This window comes from Quercus suber, unplaced genomic scaffold (assembly GCF_002906115.3).
Source record: "Quercus suber isolate HL8 unplaced genomic scaffold, Cork oak 2.0 scaffold_449, whole genome shotgun sequence".
Lineage (NCBI taxonomy): Eukaryota > Viridiplantae > Streptophyta > Magnoliopsida > Fagales > Fagaceae > Quercus > Quercus suber.
Window position 1 is genome coordinate 319303 of NW_027069900.1, and position 7465 is coordinate 326767.

Consider the following 7465-nt stretch of genomic DNA (forward strand, 5'->3'; position numbering starts at 1 on the left):
GGTCGATGGGACCTTCCGGCTGAGCGGGGGCTTCTTGCTGAATTTGCTTATGGGCTTGTTCTTGGCGCGCTCGGGATACTTGCTTGGCTGACTCGTCCCGTACTGGCTGAAGCTCGTCAGAGCAAATGTACCGGGGACCCTAATCATGAGCCTCACCTACTATAAACTTAGCGGGGAGGAAATTGGCGTGCCGAACATCTATGTAAGACAACAGCGGGCTATCTACCAGCAAGGCTTGGCTGAACGCTTGCCAAGTGGAATACACGGGGTCTACACTGAGGATTAGGTGGGATGCTCGGAGCTGACCGTCCTGGACAAAAATCTCAGACCTGAGCACGAAGTTCAGATCCCGCACATGCACGACTCTTACGTCCATGACGAACACTCTTCCGTTTGAAATAAAACACACAGATAAGTGTCAGAATGAGTAAATTGTTCACAACACGATATAGATGTACGTTCATGCATTAAATTAAATAGAAAATAAAAGCAGGCCAGTGATTGGAACGAACCCACTTCGCGCCTGGTAAGGGGGCAAGGAAATTCACCGGCAAACCAGTTGGCGCGCACCCAAACGAATTCCCCGACGGAGTTTCTATTTGAGTCAGGTAGACAGGAGATTAGCCGTACCCTCATATCTCTTACTTTCAAATAATAATTCGTTTTCTTACTACCACACAAACTATACATGTGGTTTATGTCGTGCTGATCCAACTATAAGCCGAACATCCGGTTCAACCGACTCACGCAACTCACTACCCGGTAAAAATCGGGAGGAAGTTGGTCGGGGCACAACCCATAATACCTAAGGGTGTTTATTAAAAGGGGGTCTACTGGAAACCTCAACCTGCCCTCCAAAACTGCCATCAAGGGAAAAAGGCAGTGTTGCCCCCTCTATGAAGAGGAATGTCACTCTCAGGACAGTACGCAACCTCCACATCGCTAGGGATGTCGAAGGCTTGCCTAAAGGTGGCTAAGGCTGCGTCTGTATCTAGAAGGTAGGAGTATCCCATCCTAAACGCTAAAAGAAGTATGAACGAAGACGCGGAAGTAAAAAGGAGAGAATAAGGAACTTACTTTGGGCTCTAAAATGAAAGGAAGTTCTAGGCTGGAGGATGAATGCGCGGATGAATGTACGGCGGAGAATGGGTCTTAGAAGAAAGAAAGCACAAAGAGTAGGTGAGTGATTTGAAACGGGCCTTTTATAGAGGTCCTGAGAAGAATTAACGACGGATGATCCGCAATTATGAGGATTAATTGGCAGACTTCATAAGTTCCAACACCAAACTGGCGTCTGCACCTCCTCGGTTCATGAAGCGTCAGGTAATTATGAGGAGCGAACCAAACAGCCGAATCCAGCGCGCCTTTTTAAGAACGCATTAATGGGACTGCTGGAGTGCCCCAGACAATACCCCTCCGGACCTCCCGAGCATCATACGTTGTTTGACTTCTTGATTCTCACCGAGGACCGGGCATGAATCAAGGGGGGGCTAATGTACGGCACTCGTGCCCAGTCCCACTTGGGCCATTTATTCTTATGAGAAGATACGGCCCATATGCTTTATTCTCTCTCTCTGCAGGCCCATCCCGAAACTCTACAAAACACTGGCCCAAGAGACGCCCCCTGCTTATGCTCGGTAAATCCTTAAAGGTCACTGTCGCGGCCGGTAGCCGAGCATGAAGTGCAGGGTATGCCCGGCGGATCCTTTCGGTGCACTTCTGTCGAGCATATCGGTGGAAGTGGGAACCAAGTTTCGAAGCCATATTCACCGTTTCCCACTCCTACCTAACCACCCACTTATGTTCGATAACACTGGACCGCCTGCTGCACTAAACCAGAAAGTAATCATCACATCACCACTAATTTAGAGCTATAAATATGAGAAGCTTGGGGAGAAGAAGGGGTTGGAAAATTTTAGGAGAGAGCAAGAAGATAGAGAGAGAGAGAGGGAAGGTAACAGAAAGGTGGTTAAGACAAAAGAGAGGAGAAAGGTGGTCTCATTGAGTTTTCGAGCCAAGGATAACCCAATGTAGGAAACCCAAACCCACTATACAAGTAAATTGTGAGTCCGAAGGAGCCCAGGTCCATCAGCTCCATCCTCGGTGCGCACAGAAAGGATTTTGGAATCCCCCAAAGAGAAACAATAGAGATTTTTTATTTATTTTTGATTAATATCAATAATACTGGAAGAACGTTTATAAGCTTGGAAGCCTATTTATAGGCTTCATAAAACTTGAAGGATAAGATAGTCTATTCTAAAATAAGTCTTAATTATAATACCTACCCATAATAGGAACCAAATTTGACCCAAAAAAAAGCATTAAAAGCAACCAAAAATAAGGAACTAAATATTTGAAATACTTCAGCCCATTGATCTTCTTTCCATACTTGCAACTCATCAATAGAATAAACATATCAACTTGAATTTCTTTTTCCTTGGTTTCAATGTAATTGTAGTGATTTATCAAATAAGAACTAGCAATTGAATCAAATCTATCAACTCCAGTAAAATCAATAAATTTCGGTGTATTGCTTACCACCAAAATAAAAGAATCTTGTGTTTGACAATCATATGATTTCATTTCATTGAGATCCTTGAAAATCTCCTCCTCAATGATCTCTACCATCTCGACTTCAAAAATCTTTCTCTATAACAGGATCTTCATTCATCTCCTCCACAATAATCTTAATTTCAAGACCTTCTTTCATAACAAGATCTTCATTAATTTCGTCAGAAATCTCCATATTTTTTTCTTTGACTTCTATATAATCTTCAAGAATAGTATTTTTCTTCAACATGTGTGAAGTTTATAGAGTAAATTAGTTAAAAATAAAAGTTTAGAGGTATATTGGTCATTGTACGAAAGTTCAAAGGGTCTCTTAGCATTTTTCCAAGTTGACTTGACATTTTTTAAAGATTAAAGTGCATACTACACTCCTAAAGTTTAAGGGCCTTTTGATTTTATACACTAAAGTTTTGGAATTTTAATTTTACCCTCTTGTAATTATTATTATTATTATTTTTGTATTAATAGTTATTCTTTTATATTTTCCGTTAAGTCTCACATAGGCTTGCCACACATGTTTAGTTCCTTAAATAAAACGATGCTACATAGAATAATGAAAATGACATGACATTATTTTATTGGGCGAACTAAATATGCGTTGCAAGCTTATATGGTTTTTAACAGAAAATATGGATGAAAAAGTTGTTGATGCAAATGAAATATAACTATCAAGGTAAAATTAAATTCTGAGACTTCAAGTAGTAAAATTCAATGACCTCAAAATTTTAGAAGTGTAATTTTCACTTTAGCCTTTTTTTTTTAATCAACAATTATATTAATTTCATTATTTTATATAATAACAACAACAACAACAAAAAATAATAAGGGATAATTACAACTTACCCACCTGTGGTTTGTCTCAAATTTAACTTACCTACTTGTGATTTAATTTTTGACACTTTACCCACCCATGCTTCATTCCATCTATGCTCTATATCCCACCTTTAAATATTCCATTACTCTAACACGTTTTGTCCAAAAATTTAACAAGAAATTAGATCAAACACTCCTCTCCCACACTATCTCTCACCCTTGCTCATCCATTCTAAACCGAGAATTGACTGGGTTTTGTTTGTGCAAGAACACCGAGGAAGGAGATCGACGAATTCTGGAAGATGGAGACCCACTGATTTGTGTTTGGGAATATTTTGGTCTTGAATCCGTTTGGATTTCTCTTTACTTGGTGAGCTACTTTAGATGTTCTGAGAATGAAATTTTGATTTTTCTTTTTACTTTCAGCTGCTTTTTTCCTCTTATTCAAGATAGATTGAATATTGGAAACCTAGTGATAAGCCAAAAATGTATTGACCCCTTGTGATAAATTAATCGATTGATTTAGCCAAGTTAATTAATTAATTCAATTAACATGTAAAACGTGTGGTAGCACAAACAAATCACCAATTAACTAAATATGCAACGGAAAATAAATTGACATTATGATTTGTTTACAAATGGGGAAAATCTACACGGCAAAAACCCCACCAGGTGATTTTAAGGTCACCACTCCCGAGAATCCACTATTATCAAAACAAGAGGTTATAAGTAAAGGAATCCTAGTACCTTATACCAACCTAGAGTTGAACCCTTACCTCAATACCCACTTGGACTTCTTCTATAGTGACAATCTTTCATTTTCAATGCATAGCTCCCAGTACGTGACTAACCAATAGATACGTAGGTTCTAATACGTGACTTAATCACCAACTTGAGAAAGATGTTGACTGCAAAGTTCCTCAGTTCATCACACGATGAAGATCAAGAAGCTTATTGGTCACAAAACCTTAATGGTGCAAAAACACAGCAGCTTCTTCAAGAGAAAGATGAACTAGGGCAAATTCTGTCTCTGGTCACAATTTCTATGAATAAAACTTTGCTTCACGCTTGCGCAACCTTTGATGGCCCTCAAAATAATCCTTATATATGTTTAGGGTTGTGAGAAAAGAAAGCCCAAGTATGTTCTCACAGATTGGATGCAAAACAGAACTGAAAATCCGTTTTTCATAAATCTCAACATATAGCTTATCTATCGAGATAGCTATTGATCATCGGGCTTCAGTCGCTTTTAAATCTCGAAAGATACTAGCTGTTGAGCTTTAAAATCCAACACTTCTTCACTTGTTTCTTGGACAAATTTGCATGGCTTTAACCCTTGAACTTGAAACCTTGTTCCTTGAAGTATTAAACATATCCTAGATCTACTGAATTACAATAAAGTGTGTTTTGTCAAAGGATTAGCAAAGTAAAAGTGGCCATGTTTTAATTTTGACATGTTCTTTTACTTTCTGGTTTTTGCAAAGTGGCCATTGAACCAAAAATTCAGCCATTAAATTAGCTATGACTCTGGGAGTTTCGTAGATTGGCCAAGTTATCTAGCTTTATTAAAATTAGTAGGTGGAAATGGGATTACCCTGTTGCCAAGTTTGAGTGGTTGGTTACTGTCAAAGATAATTGTTTTGAGGCTCAAATTAATGGGAATGAAATTGGGTTTCTACAAAGTGGTGTTTTGTATTGCTGAGTTTTGTTGTCAAAGCAGCAAGAGTTTATTCCAATGCAACATAATTTTTTTGGTATTATTGAGTTTTCAAAGCAGCAAATTTTTCATTCTAGCAGCTCTCAATCTTGTAGTTTTCTATATTACTGAGTTTTGCTATCAAAGCAACATATTTTTTTTCAATGCAGCAATTTTATTTGTATTACTGAATTTTCAAATCAGTAGACAGATTTTTAAATGTAGCAAGCAGCAGGCAGAGCTTGCAGGGAGGATTTAATGCTTTTTTAACCAAGGGTCTGATAGGTCACGAATGTGTTGACCCCTTTGGTAAATTAATCAATTAATTAGCCAAGTAAATTAATTAGGTTTAATTACATGCAATAAGCGTGGTACCACAAAAAATCACCAATTAAACTAAATGTAGAGGAAAATAAATTTGACATAGATGATTTCTTTGCGAATGGGGAAAACAACCGAGGAAAAACCCCATCGGGTGAATTTAAGGTCACCACTCCCGAGAATCCACTATTATCAAAACAACCGGTTACAAGTAAAAGGAATCCCAACGATGTTGGATGCAAATTATTTCAGTTCATCCAGACGATGAAGATCAAGAAACTCCTTGATTACAAAACCCTTAGCGCACAAATGTAGCAGCTTCTATAAGGAAGCTGAACTAGGGCAATTTTGTCTCCAATCACAATGTGAGTGAATAATCACTTTGCATCAAGTTGCATCACCTTGCATAATCTTTGACGACAAAATAATCCTAATATATGTCTAGGGTTGTGAGAAAAGAAAACCTACACAAACAACTTGGATATGTGTGAAAAACAGATCGGAAAATCTGAATTTCGTAATTATTGATAGATACAGCTTCTATTGAGAGCTGTCGAGAATTCATATTAAACCTCGATAGATTTATTTGTCGAGCTTTAATAAACAACACTTCTTCACTTGTTTCTTGGACAGATTTACATGGCTTCAATACTAGACTTGAACTTTTGTTCCTTGAAATACTAAACCCATCCTAAATCTACCCAATTACAAGTAAAGTGTGTTTTGTCAAAGGATTAGCCATTTACAATAGCATATGTTCTAACAAGTTCCACATATGTCCTAACAATCTCCCTTTGGCAATCCATGACAAAACCACAACAAACAAATGAAGTATAAGAGAAGTCATAAATCACTAAACTCATAATCACTTGTTGAGTACAATAAAATCTAATCCTAACACAAAGTCTTTCTAAAACACTTTAAACAAAACTCATCTAGGCATCTTATTGTGAAACAAAAATAAAAGATTGCATACAATAAAGAAACATGTGCATAAAGAAAGAAAAGAAACAACACATGGAGAGATATCATTAGTGCCTTCGTCCTCTGAAGCCTCTGGAGAAGGAGAGGGAGATGGAGACATAATGAAGCCACCCATGCGAGCCTATCATCATGCGATACGACTAACATAGGTGTTCACCTAATACAACTCTGTAGTGAGTGTATCAAGGCAAGCATCCATGCGTTCAACTTGCGCCATGGTGGCCTCAAGCGTAACACCGCCCGCGGAAGAAGAAGAAGGAACAAAGGTGGATGGAGCAGAAGGAGTTGGAAGAGTCGCCATCTCGGTCCATGGACGCTTCGGTCGAAGCTGAGCCTCACTCCGTCAAACAGACGCCACACTAATGGCACCTATGACAATGAAATGAGAAGACTCGGGATAAAGAGCAGAAAAATGGCGTATGATCCACGTTATAGTAGAAGGAAAGATAAGCCTATCACAAGTCGTCGTATCCTTATAGACATCCATAAGAGAGAGAGAATGAAGTGAGAAGGAGAGTCTATAGTAAGGTCCTCAATGAGGGATGGCAAAAACCGAGCACAAGGCTCTGTAATAGAGTTATAGTGAGACAAGGGATGGAGAACAAAAGTCATCACTATATTTAGGAACCTTGGACCATTTGCAAAGCCCAAGAATAAGATGTTTTGGCGATCACCCCATAAAGAAGGTTTCTCAGAGAAAAGAGACAAAAGTTCATCTTTGGACACAGTCCTCAGACGTGGACACGAGGGGTAATCAGGATACAATACCCTTGGAATATGTAATATCTCGAAAATAATCTCTAGAGTGACTACGATACATGTACCATATATGCGCATAGCAAATTGAGGTATAGAGATATCGAAACTGTGCATGTTGGAGTAGAAGTCCTATATGATCACGGTGGGATAAGTCACGAGTATATCATATAGAGATTCCCATCCCCGACTGTGAATAACAGTGGGTAGAGTAGTATCAAAAAAGTCTGATAGAATCACGTGGCATTTCGAATGAACACCACGTTTGGAGAAGTTCTCCGAGAAGTCCTTTTGGGCCTTCTCATCATAGAACCGAACGTGAAGAGG